This window comes from Balaenoptera musculus, chromosome 2 (assembly GCF_009873245.2).
Source record: "Balaenoptera musculus isolate JJ_BM4_2016_0621 chromosome 2, mBalMus1.pri.v3, whole genome shotgun sequence".
NCBI classification, from domain to species: domain Eukaryota; kingdom Metazoa; phylum Chordata; class Mammalia; order Artiodactyla; family Balaenopteridae; genus Balaenoptera; species Balaenoptera musculus.
This window is the reverse complement of record NC_045786.1, coordinates 16,152,010-16,174,694: the sequence shown is the minus strand read 5'-3', so window position 1 is coordinate 16,174,694 and position 22,685 is coordinate 16,152,010. Positions and strand designations below refer to the sequence as shown.

At 40.3% G+C, this 22,685-nt stretch overlaps 1 pseudogene; it reads right to left on the bottom strand.

Moving 5' to 3' along the window:
• Positions 1-1,744: 1,744 nt before the first annotated feature.
• LOC118891295 lies at positions 1,745-2,659 on the bottom strand (annotated as a pseudogene).
• Positions 2,660-22,685: the final 20,026 nt, after the last annotated feature.

Sequence of the window (22,685 nt, the reverse complement as noted above, 5' to 3'; positions counted from 1 at the left end):
CTCCAAAGACAAAACTTGGGTAATGAACTAGTGAATTTTGTGCAATTTTTCATGAGTTTCCCCCTCTTTTTTTTTTTTTTTGTCAGTTACCAGATGCTAATATGCTAATATGATGATGTTGGCTTAGATGGGGATCATAAATATTCAAATCAGTTCCATGAGTGCTTGTTATGTGCTTGGCTGTGGCTCCGATAAAAGATGAGTAAAACACAGTCCTGATCCTCAGAAAAGCAGGCTAATTGTTTGAGAGGAATGCTAAAAATGAGGTATGATGTTGTCTCACATTTATATCAGAATTATATCCTGAAATACTGAAATTCAGGGCAGTGTATGACAAAGGACCCAAATGAGCATCCCAGATAAGGAATTTTAGTATTTATGTATGGGTAGCAGGTCACATTAGCGTGGATTCACAGTAATACAGGAAGTTTTGGTGAGCTAGTTGTGTCAACAAGAACAGAAGTGATCAGGGGAAAAAAAAGCTAACAGGTAGCACTTGTTTGGGTTTTTTTCTTTTTTTGTCTTTTTTTTTTTCAACTCTGGTCCTGTGCCTCATCCCGTGTCCCCATCTCAATGACACTGCCTGTGGTCACCCAAGCTAAGAAATGAAATCAGCCCCATCTCTCCTTTCCCCACGTCCACTTTAACTCCTATTAATTCTAGCTCAATAATATGCCATATCCCTCCCTCCCCTCTAATCCCTCAAGGCTTCTTTGTGGCCTTGGAACCTTTACCCTGGCTTCCAGGGTCCTCAGTGGTCTGTCTCCTGCCAACGTCCTTGCTTGTTGTCCCTACCTTCCACCCCAGAGGACAGCTGCAAGCTCTAACAAGTCTGGCATGCAGGTTCAGGGGTTCTCTCCATAGGTCCCCAACCCCAACTCTCTTGACCTTAAGACCAGCTTCAATGCCACCTCTGAGAAGAGCCTCTCTAAACTCCAAGATTGCACTGAAGACCTCTCCTATCCAACAACTCCCCCATTAGAGTTCCAATGACAAGGGACTGCACTTGCCTGTGTACTTGTCCCCACTGTGCCATTCACTGGCTGTCAGTACCTATTTACTCACCTGCAGAAATGGAGGTAAAAGAGTTACCTAACTTTGGGATGCTTTGAGGATGAAAATGAGCTAATAATAATGTAGCACTCAAATTCTTTAACCTAGTGCTAAAGTTTCCACTATTGCTCCTCTTTACTAGACTGAGTTCCATGAGGTTCATGCCGGCTCACTCAAAGCTCTGCAGAATGCACTGCCTGTTGATCACGAACGCGCTAAATTTATGGACCCTTCCAGATCTGAGGTCATGAAGACATAACCAAGGGCCAAGCGTGGAATGACTCCACACACACACACACACACAAAATCAGTTCCTGGAACACTTTTGGGCTTATAGCCCCACTTGACTCCATGACAATTCACCTAAATCACCTAAGCCTGGGGAGACTCCCAACTTTACTCCTAATTCACACCCCACCCACCTCATTCACAGGCACGGGTGGGGTGAGGATATAATACTTTATTCACTCTAACACGGGCCGAGGGGATGTAATGAGGGGTAGGTGGGCGCGTTTCCAGGGACCCCGGTAGGGGATCCTCCCTGTCTCCCAGTTCCAGGGCAGCCAGGGCCGCCGTCCCACCCTGAGACGCAGGTGGCGGAGCGGGGAGTTGTCCAGGTTAACGCAGCCCCAGGTCGGGATACCAGCGCGTCCCTCCCCAGTTCGCACCCTGCGGAGACAAGAATGGCGGTTCAACTGCACTCACAATCTGGACAGCGCTCGGTGGCAGTGGCTCCGGCGGGTAGCTTGAAGTCTCGACCGCCGCCCGCGCAGATATAGAGACGGTGCGTGTGCGCGCAACGGTGGCAGACGAAGTGCGAGCTGCGGCGGAAGCGCCGGCGGCACTCGGCACGTGGGTAGGGCCGCTCGCCTGTGCGCGTGCACGCATCCTATGCCAGGTTGGAGCGGTGGCCGAAGCCGCGGCCGCCCACAGCGCAGCAGCGCGGCTTCTCGCCCGTGTGCACGCGCCGGTGCTTGGCCAGCGCCGAGCTCTGGGTGAAGCGCGTGCCGCAGTCGGCGCATGCGTACGGCCGCTCGCCCGTGTGCACGCGCAGGTGCTGTGCATAGTTGGAGCTCTGCGCGAAGCGGCGGCTGCGTTGTGCGCATGCGTACGGCTTTTCGCCCGTGTGGCGACGGCGGTGCTGCCGCAGGTTCGAGGCGGCTGAGAAGTGTTTGTCTCATTCCGGGCGTTCGTAAGGCCGCTCGCCCGTATGCGCGCGGCTGTGTTTGGTCAGCGCCGACTTCTGCGAGAAGCGCCGGCCGCACTCGGTGCACGCAAAGGGCCGCTCGCCCGTGTGTATGCGGGCGTGCTTGGCCAATGTGGAGCGGCGCGCAAAGGCAAGGCCGCAGTCCCAGCATGCATGTGGGCGCGCCGGGTACGCTGACGGCGCTGGCGCCTCGCTCGGGACCTCCTTGTTGTCCATGGGGATCTTGAGTTTCACCACTTCATACTTCTCTTCACCCTCATCCTCCTCACCCTTCACCAGCAGCACCATCTCTTCTTGCATCCTTTCCTCCTCCTCCTCCTCCTCCTCTGTCTGCTGTTCACCGGGCATCTTGGTGTCCAGCCGCAGGTTCGGGCGCTCGCGCTGCCCCAGGCCAGGGCGCCGGGCCCATGTAGCACTTGTGATGTGGCAGACACTTTTCTAAGTTCTTTACTTTGGGGACTTAACGTGGTGGTTCAGTGTAAGACTACACGCTCCCAATGCAGGGGGCACAGGTTCGATCTCTGGTCGGGGAAGTAAGATCCTGCATGCCACACGAGGCAGCCAAAAGATAAATAAGTAAAACAAGTTCTTTATTACATTACTCATTTATTCCTTGCAAAAACTATGGGGTATGTACTATTATAATCATCCATGACGGTAGTCTCTGCTCTTAACTGCTAAATCCCATTGCCTCTCTCTCCAATGGGTACAAGGCGTGTTTATGAAGAAATTTAGATAGCATTTGGAAATTCTATATTGTATGTGAAGAGAGACAGTGCCATCTCTATCCCGTGGGTAGCATTTAATTGTTTCTTCAACATAGCATATTGTTTGAGTTAAGGATAGATAATATACCTTCAAAATAGAATGATGACAGATAAATTTTAAAATTTTCTTCCTTGATTTGCTTTTAAAAGAGCAGAGATAACGTCCATATATTTATTCAAATGCCTCTAAAATGATAGTTTATATTTTCCAGATATAAATTTTGTATTTTGAGATGTCGATTTATCAGACTTACTATTTGCAATTGTAAACGTAAGTGATTGATTCATACTATATACAGACTCCAAAGGAGGACTCTTCTACATATTAGATTAATTGATTGTAGGTTTTGTAGCAAAACCCACACGTTTTCCTTTATACGGTGGGCAATTTGCCGAACAGCTTTTGGGTAACTTACTAATGTGCCAATAACCTGTTTTCAGCTTCACTGTGATGAGTCCTCAGTCCTTATGTCTGAAGACAGAAAAAGACCCATAGAGAAGAGTATATCACTTCTCCAGTTCTTAGTATTTAAGTGGTGAATTATACTTCTAAAGAGAGAACAATCTCATATTTGGCATCTGTTATTAAATATGTGGTTTCCATCTTCTTTGGGGGTAAATTTTTAAGTTGTTTCATAAAAATTCTAACACTTGTATTAGTAACTAATCAACACTGACAGAAGTGTAGAGCATTTTAATTAATATCATATCTGACTGGACTTGTTCTCAGTTTAATGATGGGAGAGAGAAAATATTAATGACCTCAAAATGAATGTATGAAAACATTTTATTGGTCTTGTCCCAATTATAATTTCTTTTAACTTGGTTTTTAGTTTGAAGCATTTTTTTTTCAAACAAGGAAGATACAGCAAGGATATATTTATTTATTTCAACACGGATTGGTTGATTTTAATTAATTTTTAAAGAAGTACAGAAAATGGTCTTATTAATGTGTAATGGAATATGATAGCTCTTATTTTAAATTTTTATTTGAATTTTTCATTTGTTGCATTGAGATGTTTTGGACACATTGAATATTCCAGTGCAAAGTTTCAAGTTCTTTCTTTATGGTTATTTGCAAAGAAGGACAAGAATATTAAAGACTCTTTTTTATTTTTTTAAATTAATTAATTTATGGCTGTGTTGGGTCCCCGTTTCTGCGTGAGGGCTTTCTCTAGTTGCAGCGAGCGGGGGCCACTCCTCATCGCGATGCGCGGGCCTCTCACTATCGTGGCCTCTCTTGTTGCGGAGCACAGGCTCCAGACGCGCAGGCTCAGTAGTGTGGCTCACGGGCCTAGTTTCTCCGCGGCTTGTGGGATCTTCCCAGACCAGGGCTCAAACCCGTGTACCCTGCATTGGCAGGCAGATTCTCAACCACTGCGCCATCAGGGAAGCCCTAAAGACTCTTGATGAAAGAGGCTGATCTTTCAGGAAAAAGCCTCTTCATTCAAGGGCTTTCCAAAATTTGCTTTGGGAGTACTGTTTGTCATTTAACTCTTGCTTGTGTTACCTTACTTTACAATCAAATTATTTCATTTCCTTGCAGGGATATGTGTCTTAATACACCATTTGTAAAAAGATTTAGAATTTATGGGTGAAAGATTTTAGTGAATCTATGACATGTAGACAGAACAGACAAAGTGAACTTCAGAATTGCTGGGACATAAAACACCAGACTGATTATTTGTAGAGTCTAAAGTCACTAGAATTATCTGGCGAAAGGAAAAGAAAAAAAAAAAAAAAAAAAGGATGTTTATCTCCAAATGGTATTCATTGTATATTTACTCAGTGATTTCTATGATTTTAATAGCAATATTTTCCAGAATAGATAATTTTGTGACATGCAAATGAAAACGATCCCCGATTTATAATAGCAAAAATATAGTTTGATAAGTTGCTATGCAGATTGCTGACTTTCTAGTGATCATAGACCTTAGGATAAGGAACTTAGTTAGTTCTCCATGTGCGTAACATTTAAATATTAACATAATAGAAAGTGCAAAACTTTAGTTATGTCTTTTTTGTCAAGACTGTGTAGGGTTGCATGAATTGTTGAGAAGAATGTGCATGAGAAGGAAGAGCAATAAATGAACATTCAAATATGTACTATTTCTGATTATAGAAATATTGTATTTGCAAAACTATATTGTTGGAGGGAGCTTCAAGATGGCGGAAGAGTAAGACGCAGAGATCACCTTCCTCCCCACCAATACATCAGAAATACATCTACATGTGGAACAACTCCTACAAAAGACCTACTGAACACTGGCAGAAGACCTCAGACCTCCCAAAAGGCAAGAAACTCCCCACGTACCTGGGTAGGGAAAAGAAAAAAGAAAAAACAGACACAAAAGAATAGGGACGGGACCTGCATCTCGGGGAGGGAGCTGTGAAGGAGGAAAGGTTTCCACACACTAGGAAGCCCCTTCGCGGGCGGAGACTGCGGGTTGCAGAGGGGGGAAGCTTCGGAGCCACGGAAGAGAGCGCAGCCACAGGGGTGCGGAGGGCAAAGCGGAGAGATTCCCGCACAGAGGATCGGTGCCAAATAGCACTCACCAGCCCAAGAGGCTTGTCTGCTCACCCGCTGGGGCGGGCAGGGGCTGGGAGCTGAGTCTCGGGCTTCGGTCAGATCCCAGGGAGAGGACCGGGGTTGGCTGCGTGAACACAGCCTGAAGGGGGCTAGTGCGCCATGGCTAGTCGGGAGGGAGTCTGGGGAAAAGTCTGGAGCTGCCAAAGAGGCAAGAGACTTTTTCTTGCCTCTTTGTTTCCTGGTGCGCGAGGAGAGGGGATTAACAGCGCCGCTTAAAGGAGCTCCAGAGACGGGCATGAGACACGGCTATCAGCGCGGACCCCAGAGATGGGCATGAGACGCTAAGGCTGCTACTGCCGCCACCAAGAGGCCTGTGTGCAAGCACAGGTCACTATTCACACGTCCCCTCCCGGGAGCCTGTGCAGCTCGCCACTGCCAGGGTCCTGTGATGCAGGGACAACTTCCCCAGGAGAACGCACGGCGCACCTCAGGCTGGTGCAATGTCATGCTGGCCTCTGCCGCCGCAGGCTCGCCCTGCATCCGTACCCCTCCCTTCCCCCAGCCTGAGTGAGCCAGAGCCCCTGAATCAAGTGCTCCTTTAACCCCGTCCTGTCTGGGCAGGAACAGACGCCCTCAGGCGACCTACACGCAGAGGTGGGGCCAAATCCAAAGCTGAACCCCAGGAGCTGTGGGAACAAAGAAGAAAGGGAAATTTCTCCCAGCAGCTCAGGAGCAGCGGATTAAATCCCCACAATCAACTTGATGTACCTGCATCTGTGGAATACCTGAATAGACAAGGAATCATCCCAAATTGAGGCAGTGGACTTTGGAAGCAAGGATGTATATATATTTCCCCCTTTTTCTCCTTTTGTGAGTGTGTATGTGTATGCTTCTATGTGTGATTTTGTCTGTATAGTTTTGCTTTTACCATTTGTCCTAGGGTTCTGTCTCTCCGTTGTTTTTTTTTCTGTACAGTTTTTAGCACTTGTTATCATTGGTGGATTTGTTTTTTGGTTTGGTTGCTCTCTTCTTTCTTCCTTTCTTTTTTTTTGTTTTTTTATTACTTAAAAAAATTTTTTTAATACTTATTTTTTCTTTTAAGAAGGGAGTGGCAGGATATACTTAAAGTGATGAAGGAGAAAAACCTACAACCAAGATTACTCTACCCAGCAAGGATCTCATTCAGATTTGACAGAGAAATTAAAACCTTTAAAGACAAGCAAAAGCTAAGAGAATTCAGCACCATCAAACCATCTTTACAACAAATGCTAAAGGAACTTCTCTAGGCAGGAAACACAAGAGGAGGAAAAGACCTACGATAACAAACCCAAAACAGTTAAGAAAATGGTAATAGGAACATACATATCGATAGTTACCTTAAATGTAAATGGATTAAATGCTTCAACAAAAACACATACACTGGCTGAATGAATACAAAAACAAGACCCATATATATACTGTCTACAAAAGATCCACTTCAGACCTAGGGACACATACAGACTGAAAGTGAGGGAATGGAAAAAGATATTCCATGCAAATGGAAATCAAAAGAAACTTGGAATAGCAATTCTCATATCAGACAAAATAAATAGACTTTAAAACAAAGACTATTACAAGAGACAAAGAAGGACACTACATAATGACCAAGGGATCAATCCAAGAAGAAGATATAACCATTGTAAATATTTATGCACACAACATAGGAGCACCTCAATACATAAGGCAAATACTAACAGCCATAAAAGGGGAAATTGACAGCAACACAATCATAGTGGGGGACTTTAACACCCCACTTTCACCAATGGACAGATCATCCAAAATGAAAATAAATAAGGAAACACAAGCTTTAAATGATACATTAAACAAGATGGACTTAATTGATATTGATAGGACATTCCATCCAAAAACAACAGAATACACATTCTTCTCAAGTGCTCATGGAACATTCTCCAGGATAGATCATATCTTGGGTCACAAATCAAGCCTTGGTAAATTTAAGAAAACTGAAATCGTATCAAGTATCTTTTCCGACCACAATGCTATGAGACTAGATATCAATTACAGGAAAAACACTGTAAAAAATACAAACACATGGAGGCTACACAATACACTACTTAATAACCAAGAGATCACTGAAGAAATCAGAGGAAATCAAAAAATACCTAGAAACAAATGACAATGAAAACACGATGACCCAAAACCTATGGGATGCAGCAAAAGCAGTTCTAAGAGGGAAGTTTATAGCTATACAAGCCTACCTTAAAAAACAAGAAACATCTCAAACAACCTAACCTTACACCTAAAGCAATTAGAGAAAGAAGAACCAAAAAACCCCAAAGTTACCAGAAGGAAAGAAATCATACAGATCAGATCAGAAATAAATGAAAAAGAAATGAAGGAAATGATAACAAAGATCAATAAAACTAAAAGCTGGTTCTTTGAGAAGATAAACACAATTGATAAACCTTTAGCCAGACTCATCAAGAAAAAACGGGAGAAGACTCAAATCAATTGAATTAGAAATGAAAAAGGAGAAGTAACAACTGACACTGCAGAAATACAAAGGATCATGAGAGATAACTACAAGCAACTATATGCCAATAAAATGGACAACCTGGAAGAAATGGACAAATTCTTAGAAATGCACAACCTTCCGAGACTGAACCAGGAAGAAATAGAAAATATGAACAGACCAATCACAAGCACTGGAATTGAAACTGTGATTAAAAATCTTCCAGCAAACAAAAGCCCAGGACCAGATGGCTTCACAGGCGAATTCTATCAAATATTTAGAGAAGAGCTAACACCTATCCTTCTCAAACTCTTCCAAAATATAGCAGAGGGAGGAACACTCCCAAACCCATTCTACGAGGCCACCATCACCCTGATACCAAAACCAGACAAAGATGTCACAAAGAAAGAAAACTACAGGCCAATATCACTGATGAACATAGATGCAAAACTCCTCAACAAAATACTAGCAAACAGAATCCAACAGCACATTAAAAGGATCATACACCATGATCAAGTGGGGTTTATCCCAGGAATGCAAGGATTCTTCAATATACGCAAATCAAAGAATGTGATAAATCATATTAACAAATTGAAGGAGAAAAACCATATGATCATCTCAATAGATGCAGAGAAAGCTTTTGACAAAATTCAACACCCATTTTTGATAAAAACCTTCCAGAAAGTAGGCATAGAGGGAAATTTCCTCAACATAATAAAGGCCATATATGACAAACCCACAGCCAACATCGTCCTCAATGGTGAAAAACTGAAACCATTTCCACTAAGATCAGGAGCAAGACAAGGTTGCCCACTCTCACCACTATTATTCAACATAGTTTTGGAAGTTTTAGCAACAGCAATCAGAGAAGAAAAAGAAATAAAAGGAATCCAAATCGGAAAAGAAGAAGTAAAGCTGTCACTGTTTGCAGATGACATGATACTATACATAGAGAATCCTAAAGATGCTACCAGAAAACTACTAGAGCTAATCAATGAATTTGGTAAAGTAGCAGGATACAAAATTAATGCACAGAAATCTCTTGCATTCCTATACACTAATGATGAAAAATATGAAAGTGAAATGAAGAAAACACACCCATTTACCATTGCAACAAAAAGAATAAAATATCTAGGAATAAACCTACCTAAGGAGACAAAAGACCTGTATGCAGAAAATTATAAGACATTGATGAAAGAAATGAAAGATGATACAAATAGATGGAGAGATATACCATGTTCTTGGATTGGAAGAATCAACATTGTGAAAATGACTATACTACCCAAAGCAATCTACAGATTCAGTGCAATCCCTATCAAGCTACCAGTGGCATTTTTCACAGAACTAGAACAAAAAAATTTCACAATTTGTATGGAAGCACAAAAGATCCTGAATAGCCAAAGCAATCTTTAGAATGAGAAAGGGAGCGGGAGGAATGAGGCTCACTGACTTCAGACTATACTACAAAGTGACAGTAATCAAGACAGTATGGTACTGGCACAAAAACAGAAATATAGATCAATGGAACAAGATAGAAAGCCCAGAGATAAACCCACGCACATATGGTCACCTTATCTTTGATAAAGGAGGCAAGAATATACAGTGGAGAAGACAGCCTCTTCCATAAGTGGTGCTGGGAAAGCTGGACAGCTACATGTAAAAAAATGAAATTAGAACCCTCCCTAACACCATACACAAAAATAAACTCAAAATGGAGTGAAGAACTAAATGTAAGGCCAGAGACTATCGAACTCTTAGAGGAAAACACAGGCAGAACACTCTGTGACATACATCACAGCAAGATCCTTTTTGACCCACCTCCTAGAGAAATGGAAATAAAAACAAAAATAAACAAATGGGACCTAATGAAACTTAAAAGCTTTTGCACAGCAAAGGAAACCATAAACAAGACGAAAAGATAACCCTCAGAATGGGAGAAAATATTTGCAAATGAAGCAACTGACAAAGGATTAATCTCCAAAATTTACAAGCAGCTCATGCAGCTCCATATCAAAAAAACAAACAACCCAATCCAAAAATGGGCAGAAGACCTAAATAGACATTTCTCCAAAGAAGACATACAGATGGCCAAGAAGCACATGAAAAGCTGCTCAACATCACTGATTATTAGAGAAATGCAAATCAAAACTACAATGAGGTATCACCTCACATCGGTCAGAATGGCCATCATCAGAAAATCTACAAACAGCAAATGCTGGAGAGGGTGTGGAGAAAATTGAACCCTCTTTCACTGTTGGTGGAAATGTAAATTGATACAGCCACTATGGAGAACAGTATGGAAGTTCCTTTAAAAACTAAAAATAGAACTACCGTATGACCCAGCAATCCCACTACTGGGCATATACCCTGAGAAAACCATAATTCAAAAAGACACATGCACCCCAATGTTCATTGCAGCACTATTTACAATAGCCAGCTCATGGAAGCAACCTAAATGCCCATCGACAGACGAATGAATAAAGAAGATGTGGTACATATATACAATGGAATATTACTCAGCCATAAAAAGGAACGAAATTGGGTCATTTTAGAGGCATAGATGGATCTAGAGACTGTCGTACACAGTGAACTAAGTCAGAAAGAGAAAAACAACTATCATATATTAACGCATATATGTGGAACCTAGAAAAATGGTACAGATGAACTGGTTTGCAGGGCAGAAATAGAGGCACAGAGGTAGAGAACAAACATATGGACACCAAGTGGGGAAAGTGGTGGCGGTGGTGGTGGTGGTGTGATGAACTGAGAGACTGGGATTGACATGTATACACTAATATGTATAAAATGGATAACTAATAAGAACCTGCTGTATAAAAAAATAAAATTCAAAAATTCAAAAAAAGTAAAAAGATAGTGTGTTATAATTTACTTGATTCTGTTATTTGTACATTTAGTTTATTTCTACTTGATCCTGTAACAATTTATGTATAATTAACATCTTGGTGTATAAATCTTTGTCATCTCCTTCTCATTATTTCCTTAGAGTGATTCCTAGAATTGAAACTACTGGGTTGTTTATTTATTTAATGATTCCTTGAGCAAACATTCTTTGAAAGCCAGCTTTCTGCTATGAAACATTTTTAAGGCTTTTGATACATATTATAAAATTGCTATCCAGTGTGGTCATACCAATTTATTGGTGATTATGCCAAATAAACCTACCTCCTGTTATTTATGCCCTTGTCTAATTCCTTCCATAATGAATAGGCTTGACCTGTGTAAGTCAATATTTTATTATAGAAATGTTTTATGGCTGGTCATAAAAGACATTGTGGCATTTCCTTTGCTGTCTCTTAAATCCCATGCTCTAGAGGAAGCCAGGTGCCATATCATGAGAACACTTACGCAGCCCCAAAGAGTGGTACACGTGGCAAGGAACTAAGGCTTCCTGCCAAGAGCCAGCAAGGACCTGAGGCCTCCATCCACAGCCGTAGGTGTGAGCCATCTTGCAAGCAGACCTTCCAGCCCTGTTTCAGCCTTTAGATGACTTCAGTCCTGGCCAACACTTCGATGGCCACTCATTAGAGCTCCTGCGCCAGGACCACCCAGCTAAGCCACTGCTGGATTCTTGACCCTCTGAAACCAAGTAAGATAATAAATATTTGTTGTTTTAACTTGCTACATTTTGGAATAATTTGTTACACATCAATAGATAAATAATACCCACCCCTACCAGCAGTTGGGATAGAGTCCTTGCTGACATTGTCATTTGTAGGCTAATTTGGCAGATAAAAATCATCTTATTGTTTTATTTGCACATTTTAGTTAATAATTTTCTCATGTTTATTAACCATTTTTTTTCACTTCTAATTTATAGTTATGTCCATCCATTTTGTTTTAATCAGTGTTTCATTTCTTTCCTGGAATTTGAATTTCCATTAAGAACCAATACAACAGCATAAAGATAACAATAAAAACCATAAAGAAGCCTCAGAAATGCATAATTCAAAGATTTTGTTAGATTAACTAAGGGTCTAGATTTGTACAAAAATTAACTCTTAAAGGTGCAGTTTGGTATTTCTCCTGGTACCTTCTTTGGTCATCAAAGCAACTGTGTACATTCCAAAAATGCTACAATATTTCCAATCTACATGCTCTTCCTACAATGTGAATTTCACACTCCTTCCGTTAATTGGTAGGGTCTGTGAACTCCATCACCTTGAACCTGGGCGGACTTGGGTGTGTAAGTGAGGCTATGTAACTTTTGAGTTAGATCATAGAAAATGATTCTTTCTGGTTCTCTTTTGATGCTCACCCTTGGAACTTAGCTTCTCTGATGCAAGGAAGTCCAAACTAGTCCACTTGAGAGGACACCAGGAAACACCACTCATAGGCTTTTCTGGCCAACAGCCCGGCTGAGATTCTAGTCAACAGCCACCATCAATTACCAAATATGTAAGTGGAGATGCCTCCAGATAATTCCAGCTCCCAGCCAAAGAGTCATCTCCAATCTTTGAGTCTTCCCAGGTGTGCTGCAAACATCTTGGAGCAGAAACAATAAAGTCCACTCTGCCCTGTTCAAATTCCTGACCGACAGAAACTGTGAGCATCATACAATTATTTTATACCTCTAAGTTTTAAGTGCTTTTGTTATGCAGCAATAGTAACTGGCACAGCAACCATATAAAGAAAGGTAGGTGATTCAGATGGTTTTAATCCTCATTTTGGTGCTGAGGAAGTACAAGCAAAGACAGAGAAGGAAGTGATATTTTCAGGGTCTCCTAGTAAGTTAGTGTCAGTACAATAGTGGATTATTTCCACCATTGGATGCTATTTCAATGTTATAACTAGTGGTAAAAATATAATGGAAACATTTTACACCCAATCATTGACTCAGAAATACTTACTGAGTAGTACTTCTAGGTTCCAGGCACTAAATGAGGTTTTAGGGTTCAATGGTGAGCAAAAAGCAGGCATGGGCTCCACCTACATGATTACAGTCCAGCACAGGAGATATACATTCATCAAATAATCACACAAAACTTAACGACTTGGCACATCAAATGAAGGAAATTATAACAGTGCTCTGAGAGGAAGAACAATAATAGAGATTAGGAAATTTTAAAGAACTGGCATTTAACTGAAGATGGGTGATTGTATTTAGCTGTACTTAGGTTTTCTTTTTCTCACATTATTCAGTTTTTTATTTGTTTATTCACTTTCCATTAAATTATATACTGCCTTAGGCCAGAAAGTGTTTCATTTGAATAACTCCACAGAGCATACTTATGCTCCTACTTATGCTCAGGCTTCTGCAAATGACTTAATGGAACACAATGGATTTAAAAGTAATTTAACCTAAGTTTCCATTTCTGTAATTGTTTCACAATGCTGCTTTTATGTCACTCACCTCCAGGGTTTAGCTGAGGTCTCTGTATCACTTGCACAAAGCTGTTCTGATGAGTATGAGAGTTTGGACCCTGATCTGCAGTGGAGGATTCAAGTGGCTGATGAGCCATGCATTTATTTGGCAAAATGATGGGTTTTGTTCACTAGTAACATCAGGGCCTCCTGTGCTATTAAGTACGCAGGGACATTTAGTGTTCATGAATTGGTAAACCAGGAATAGTTTATGAAGATTTTCAGAACTGAATTTGTTCTTACTAATAATGTAAGAATGGAAAGAAAGAGATGAGTAAGATCCAAAATCCCAACATTCTCTAAAACTCATTTTATAACTTACAACCTTATTAGGATTCTCAGTACTATATAACGAAATTTCTATGAATGAGTTGTAACTTTAAAGGAAGACTCCCAGACTTAGAGGGTCTGGTGGGACACAGGATGGATAGGCAAGGAGGTGGCAGTGGGAATGGAAGGGAACATGAGGCAAAACCCCTGGGCTCTCCGGTTTAGTCAAACACTGATACTCCATCAGGGCTGTAAAGAGCAGATATTCCGAGATGAATATCACTCCAGAATTGCCCTCTGATTTATAGTCTCCTTTCTTTTGGGAGACCTATCAATTGTGGTACTGTGCCTCTCCTAGACTTGCTGAAATACAGTCCCTTTATCTTCTTGTCAAACACCTTAGCTCTTGAAGGACTGAGCAGTAGTCGAGGTGGACAGAATAGTAGCAGGAGCTGTGATATAGCAGGGTTGGGGACCAAGAGATGCCCTGAAAGGATATATCCTCTGGCATAGTTTCTGATTTGCACCAGGGACAAATGGATGGTGCAATAGTCTTTCTAAAAGCTTGAGTTAAATTAAAGCTGTTTCTTGCATTTGAAGTTAACTTATCTGCTCTGATCAGTTGTATGGCGGGAAGGAAGTACAGTCATATCTGAGACTCAGAAAAGGTTACCTCAGATGTGAGACAAGATTATGAGCCTTTAGCCCATGGAGATGTCATCTGGGAAGTCATGGAGCCAAAAGTCTCATAAAAAGAGGATTTCACATTAGATACACTTACTGAAAAGGCTGATTGTTCTATATTCAAGGAAACTAGTAAACCAACAAAATTTGTTTTCAACCTGTTTAATCAGTCAATGACAATTCTATAGGCATGGTAACAACCAACAGACCTGGTTTACGTCTCTTTAGTCGACTAATAACAAACCACTTCAGTTAAACACACATCTAAAAGCCAGCCATGAATGACAGCTTCACATTTTGAAAATTGGACAATTGATGGTGGAGTCATTCTGATGATCATGCTTCTAAGAGGCTGATGGTAACCCAGTCCCATCTCTGTAACCAAAATAAAACATGTCCACATCAACTCATTCCTGCTAACATAACCAACAAAGCTCTGAAATGAATGCTTCCTTATAACCCTGTATAAAATCAGCAGTTTATTTTGTCCAGTAAGACTGTGCTTGGTCAGCATAGCTCTCCCTTACTTAGCTAAACAATAAATTCAGTTTTTAGTTTCAGATACCAAGATGCTCTTCCTTTGATGGTTTCAAAAGCCGACATGGGATAGAGCATACCATAGAAATCCAGAAAGGAGATGAATTGGGCTTTCTTGTGCTCCGTCTTGGACAAGGGACCAGACTTCTGATGCATGGTTATTGAGAGGATCTAGGCTCTTCTGGACTATTTTCCAGGATGTTTGTAAACATAGTGAACATAGAATAAACATAGTAGACATAGTGTCTTCTGGAATAAATTTGGTATGCTAGGAGGAAGGAGGCAGATCTTTAGAAGAGAGCAGATCAGGTGAGAGAAAACAAGGTGTTGAATTAATGGAGTAACAAGGGAGATAAAGGGGATGCCAACTGGGCTGATACCTTCCATTTGTCTCTCCAGAGCCTGTTCTACAGAGTGTTAGAATCCAGAAGCTGAACAGTTTGGACTATATCAATGAGTATTTTTACTTTCTGACTTCTAATTAAGTTCAGACAATGATGTGCCCTGGCTGGACATCAGAGGAATGAAAGAGGATGAGCTCAGGGTATTTATACCTCCTTCCCCCCCACTCCCCAACACCACCACCAGCTCCTTCTGTCAGAGATTGTCATGGTCTTACTGTGACCCAAGGCCATAGCTCTCGTTAGGTAGCCTTCTCCAAGTAGCTTCCTCTCTCCATTAACAATTTTCTACTCTTGTTCACCTTTTAAACCTAGGGGTAGTAACAGATTCTGCCCCCTCCCTCCACATTATTGCATCTGTATCTTTATTAACCTCTCTTCAAATTGCCCAATTTGAGTGTGTCATCCTAGTTCCTGACAAGACCTAATCAGTACACTATCGATGCGATGATGCAAAGGCAGAAATGATAAGATTCGACAACTGACTATGTTGGAGCAGAGGAGGGGAAGAGGCAAAGTCTGTGTTGTTTAACTAGTAAATAGAGGCTATTACAGAGACCAGAAAACCAGGAGAAAGTTGAGAAGAAACTCTGGCAAATTAACTTTAAGGAAATTGTGTTTGAGGTGTGGGCAGTTAAAATATAAGATTGGTGCTCAGGGCAGAAAGCAGAACTAGAGTTATAAATATATTAATCTATATAAGGAGAATATAGAAGTCATGGGAATGATTGAAAACAACCAAGGAAGACTCTACAGTAATGCTACTAAGCTAGAACTCAGATAGCCCAGACATAAAGCAGGGTGATAACCCAGCAGCATAAGGTATCACCAAGTCTAAGTCAAAGTAATTAAAATATTTACTTGTGTTACTCAAATGTTATTAAGGAGACAATAAGTAAATAGTAAATGCTTTAAAATTTTTTTCATGGATTATTTCTCCACTGACAATTTTTTTCCCCTTGGTAGTACCTTCTTTTCACCAAGTACATGCACATCATAAAACTTCCTTTCCTCCCATCCCATTTTCCTGATCTCTTTATCACAAAATTCTGAAAAGGGGGTTATAAATGAAAGTAGTGATAAGAGGTCAGATTTTAGAGATATTCAGAAGGTAGAGCCAATAGAGCATACTAACAAGTGTGACTGAAGGTGTGAGAGAAAGAGATGACTTAGCAGCTTTGGACTGAGAAAACATTCATAAAAGAGAAAAATGTTAAAGAATCAGTGGAGGGGGCTTCCCTGGTGGCGCAGTGGTTGAGAATCTGCCTGCCAATGCAGGGGACACGGGTTCGAGCCCTGGTCTGGGAAGATCCCACATGCCGCGGAGTGACTAGGCCCGTGAGCCACAATTGCTGAGCCTGCGCGTCTGGAGCCTGTGCTCCGCATCAAGAGAGGCCGTGATAGTGAGAGGCCCACGCACCGTGATGAAGAGTGGCCCCCACTTGCTGCAACTAGAGAAAGCCCTCGCACAGAAACAAAGACCCAACACAGCCATAAATAAATAAATAAATAAATAAATAAAATTAAAAATAAAAGAAAGAATCAGTGGAGAACAAAAGAAAATACACATGTCACTTCCATTACAATTTTGACCAGCCCTGATAACTTCCTATTAACTGTAAACATATGTGCATGCATGTGTATATGTGTATGTGTGTGTGTGTGTGTGTGTGTGTGTAACTGGTGTTAAAATAGGGGATGGATTGACATCTGTAACTGATACACTATCTATTGACAGGATGAAACTTAAAATAGCCCTGGAAGAGCCTCCTTGGAAGTCAGTATTTTTATCAATCTGTATTCTATGAGAATTACTTCTCTAAGACCTTGAAAAGCCCTTACAAAATTGCATTTTTATATTTCTGTTCTGTTTTAGCATTAGGTGTTTACAGTTCAATTTTTAAAGCTCTCAATGCATATTTATGTATTTTTATTTTATTTTTAGGTGAGTGTTCAATTGACATTCACCTGAACTGCTCCACAGAGGAAATCTCTAGGTGATGCTAAGCAAGAGTAATGATTCAGGACCCATTCAAGCCAGACTGCAGCAAGATGCTGGTAGAAGTCAGAATACAAAATGATAAAAATGTGGAACCGAGATAGACTACAGGCATGAAAGGATAGAAGCACTTAGTTTTGTGAATGCATAAATATTAGCTTTAGGACATAATAGCTGTCATTTGCTGTTCCAAAAACATCCCCATATTTATAGTTTTAAATTAAATTCACCATCACGAGTAAAAGTAAGCCTCAAATTTACCTATGTTCACAGATGTGTTAATTTTATAAATGTAGTCATATTTTTTGTGAAACTAAACAGTTTATCTTATATTACAATCAGATATATAAATACTTCTTACATGTTTCTCATCTTTTTTTATCTTCACTTCCTTTGACCCCCAACACTTATGGGGTAAAGTTAAAAAAAAGTTATATAGAATACTGAGCATATAAAGCCTTTATAATCTGGCATTTGCCTGCTCTTCTACTCTAATCTCCTACCATTTTTTACTGAGGCAAGCTTGGGTCCACTTGCCCAAGCGCAGTAAAGACAATCTACTGACACTGGGTTGTGGCGAAGGAAAGCACAGCATTTATTGCAGGCGCCAAACGAGGAGCATGGATGGCTAATGCTCAAAAGACCTGAACTTCCAGATGGGTTTCAGGGAAGGGTTTTTAAAGACAGGGTAAGGGAGAGGCTTGTGGGGTATGTGATCAGCTCACGGACATTCTTTTGATTGGTTCGTGGTGAGGTAATTGGGAGTTAACATCATCAACCTTCTGGTTCCAACTGGTCTGGGGTCTATGTGCTTATGGTCAGCAGGCAGTTAACTTCTTCCACCTGGTGGGGGTTTCAGTATCTGCAAAATAAAGGGTATGGCTCAGAACATTATCTATAGCCCTTTAGGAGGAACTAAAGGTGTTTGTCTTTGTTTAATGGCTAAATTATTATTATTTTGTCTTGCTAGATGGTTTTTCTTTGTTTCTGCCTTTTCTCACTTCTCTGATTAAATTTGTTCTTTGAAACTCGGGGAAGGCCTAGGTGGCTAAAATTTTTCTACAAACAAGCCTCAGGCAGAGGACATGGTGTGTGTGTGTGGTGTGGGTCTGTCCCGGGAAGTCCCTGTAGGGTCCTGCTTGGTTACACATTCTTACCATCTCCTTCCTCAACATAGACACACACAACAAAATATTAATCATCTTCTGTACATGCTAAGTCTGTTCGTGACTCTGCCCTTGCACATGTAGTCCTGATTTTTCTCTGCTGGGAAAGCCTTCTAGGATGTGCACATATCCTGATCAACTCCTTATACTATAAATGTCAGTTTGAAGAGGGCTTTGAAATAAATCTCTGTTTTCATCCCAGGAAAAGAGTGGATTGTTTCAAGGACTTACTTAGCATCTAAACATCTTCTAGCACTTACCACAAGGAATTGTAATTATTTTCTTACGTGTCAACAGACTCTTGACAGGAAGAGCTCAGCTCTTATTCTTCTTTGTGTTTCTAGTCCCAGAAGCAAAGAAGACTTACAGGAAATGGTTGTTGAATTACTGTAAAAAATTCTTTCCAATTGGTTTATGGTAACCAGTGCATGGCAGCTAGGAAATAATCAATGAATGATATATTGGGTGAAAACCTTCTATTTTTGACTATATTTCCTGAAATGTAAGTGGATTTTTAAAACTTTAATCATAATGGACCAAAATTAAAAAAAATAAATTCCACCTATCTTACTTGACACTTTTTTCAAGACTACAGAAATCACACCCAATTTCAACATTTTTTGGCAGTATTTGTTAATTATGATTGTTCCATTTGATAGGTTTTCTTAAATTCCATAAATCTAAACAAAGAATGTCTGCTCACAACATCTTTTTCTTGTGTTTTAGTAAAAATGTCCTTTCCTTGAATAGAATCTCAAGTGAAACAGCATTTCCAGTAGAAGAACTTTTCATCCTCTGTTAAGTGTAGGGACTTGTTTGCTCAGCCTGTTTTTCTGAAATGTGTGTTAATGCCTCTCTTCCTCATAGCTGCCATTAACAGGCTTTTAGGACCACTCCAATCAAACTCTAACAAGGCCTTGCTCAGAAAAAGGTAAAATGAAAAAGAAAAAGTGTATACAGATACACACAAACTCTAAAGTGTCTCTGGAAAATAATTAGTGTTTACTTCTAGTTTTTCCCTTTGAAGACATTTCTTAAAAGCAGATTTGTAGTTCATTAGGAAGACTAATGGGTAACACGTTTGCAAAGAAAAACTCCAGAGAAAAAGCACATTTCTTCCTGAGTTCTTTATGAATATAAACTCAGAATGTGTAATATAAGGGTTAGATTTATAGTTGAGTTTTTGGGGACTAAAACTCTTTTACAGCCAGGATTAATTTATGTCAAGAAAGTGGGAAGTATCTTTAGAAAATGTCAGGAGGGAACTGTTTTTATGAAGGGGTAAGTTTCTAATTGACCCAGAGCCATTCTGACTTTAAAACGTCATAGCACAAAGGTCAAAGCTATACTGAAGATCAATGAGCAGACTGTTGGGGTCAGTTTGTTCAAAAGCCCAGGTTTAACCTGTACTCACAGTGGGACGTTTATAAACCTGGGTTCTGGGTAAAGAGAGTAGTTAGATCAACCAAAATATTATCTCTCGACCCAGAACAGAACACAAAAAACAGCAAGACAAAACCAAGACCAAAAGAAGATGTTTAGCATCTAAACATCTTCTAGCACTTAGCACAAGGAATTGTATTTTCTTACATGTCAGCAGACTCTTGACATGCGTTCCCTAAAAGAGAATCAACATTTATGGAGGATAATTTATGTAAAATAGCATATTAAAAGAATTGTCTTCTTGCTTTCATTGCCTCTAAATTAAGCCTTTCTTTAAAATGGTTTGCATTGGCAAGTGTGTAATAGAAAGAATTGGGTTATGGTAGTACCAGGGGCCCAGAGTTTTGAGCTAAATGTGCCAAAATTAGCCATGTCACCTTGGACGTGACCTCTAGTCTTCAGCTTTTTCCATTTGCAAATTGAGAGAATTTAATTAGATAAACTGGAAAGTCTCTTCTGGCTTGAGTGTTATTTAAGAAGGATTTCAGAGGAAGGATGATTATATTTGGAAGCATAGGTCTGCAATGCCCACTGATGCCATATTAGGACATTTCCTACAGCTAAAAGTTTCTGGAAACTTGAAATTAATTACTTGCCACAGATGGTACAACATTCAGTTGATTTCTGGTTTGAGCATGGGAACAGATCTGAAATTTCTCTCTAGGAAATCTCGGCACAACTTGTAAGAATTCTTCCAGCAGGCTTCCCCTGTGGTCATATTTCAAGTCAGGAACTTTACTTCTCATACTAAAGTATCTTTTAATCCTTTCTCCCCCATTTATATGTCCAATGTAACAAAGATTTATACAAAGGCTATAACAAAGTTTTTCAAATTTTATTGTGCAAAGAATCACCTGCAGTATTAGTTAGAATGCAGATTCCTGAATTCTACCACTAACAGAGGGATTCTCCAGCTCTGGGATGAGTTTTAAAAATATGTATTTTTAGAAGCTACCAAGAGGAATGGGCAAACTTATCTTGGAGACCATGGTTCCTCCTACTTTCAACCAGTGTACCTGCCAAACTTTCACTGGGGCCTTCTACCTTGAATCAGAACAATTCCAGCAATGGCAACTGATTTTTGAAAGTGGCAATTCTAGGAGGTGGTTTTCCACAATCACTTGAGAATCATTTGTTCTATGTGTAGATTTCTGATCCCAACTCCAAAATCTAGGGACCAGTATAGGAATTTACATTTTTTAACTGCTCTTGTGTAATTCTTACATATGATTAGGGGAAACACAGGCTTAATGGACTTGTTAATTTCTCAAGATTTTCTGAGGATAATGTGATACTCATCATTCTTCTGTTAGAAGAAGTTACCAGAAGTCTGCATATCTTTACAAGATCATTACTACTATGTCCTTTGCTTTCACTGATGCTTTGATTGAAAAATAGCCATATGTTGAATAACAACATTCTTTATTCTTTACTGCTTTAGCATTCACAGCCCATTACATTCTCAATGTTCCTTATATAAAGACCCTTGGGACCAATTTTTCATAACACTCAGATTTGAGAAAAAGTTTGTTTCTTCTGATGAACTGATGTGCTTTCTCCTACCAGACAAGGAGAGGTATATAACAGATCAAAATTTCCTTGTTACTTATGATGCTAGGAAGCTCAGGGCAAAGCTTTGAGTTCAGTTTTTATAGCTTTCATCCGTCAGAGTTTTATGGATGTTAATTGTTATCTTCCATCTTTATAAACTGGCATTTAAATTTTATAATAATTATTAAATGTCCATGTATTTGTATTTTATTGTTAGCCAGCCCAAGTCGTTTCTTGAATTGGAAAGAATGGATGGACTCAATGAGAATAAGTCACTTTTAAAAGTTGCATTTATTGACTATTCTATATGCTCTGGTGAAATATTTTCTTCCTTTTTCTTTACATCTAAGGCATGGTTTTAATGACTTACAATCTACATTAGGTAATGTGATCATCAGCTGCCTTTCCTTATCTATTGGATTAAGCACTGATTGTTTCCTACATGTCTTGACTGATTTTAATTTTTCCCCTTATTCAGTGTTTCCAAATCTTGCCTAATCACAGAATTACTTGCAAGTGCTTGTTAAAAAAAAAAACCCAGTCCCAGGATATTCTCCCCTGTCCCAAGATTCTGATTTAGTAAGTGGATAATATAAGGATGCATACTATTTAAGTACTTGGTTGTCTTATTGATGCTGGACTTGAGGAATGATCAAGCCACACCTTTTGTTCCAAGATAGCTACTAATGTCAAGATTCTGCTATGCTTTCATTGAAGAATGAAGTACACCTTTCAGACAGGATTGAGACATGATATTATCTACCACCAGTTGGAGTCCTGGCTTCATGAAGAAAATATCTAAGTCAGATTGGTCTTGTTTTCATCAAGTCTTCCTATGAATTAAGAGACCAGTATTTGTGAAGGAACATCCTGTACCTGAATTGAGAAAGAGGTATAAAAATACTATTATAGGGACTTCCCTCGTGGCGCAGTGGTTAAGAATCTGCCTGCCAATGCAGGTTCGATCCCTGTTCTGGGAAACTCCCACATGCAGTGGAGCAACTAAGCCCGTGTGCCACAACTACTGAACCTGCGGTCTAGAGCCCGCAAACCACAACTACTGAGCCTGTGTGCCGCAACTACTGAAGCCCGTGCGCCTAGAGCCCATGCTCCGCAAGAAGAGAAGCCACCACAATGGGAAGCTCGCGCACCGCAACGAAGAGCAGCCCCCGCTCATCGTAAC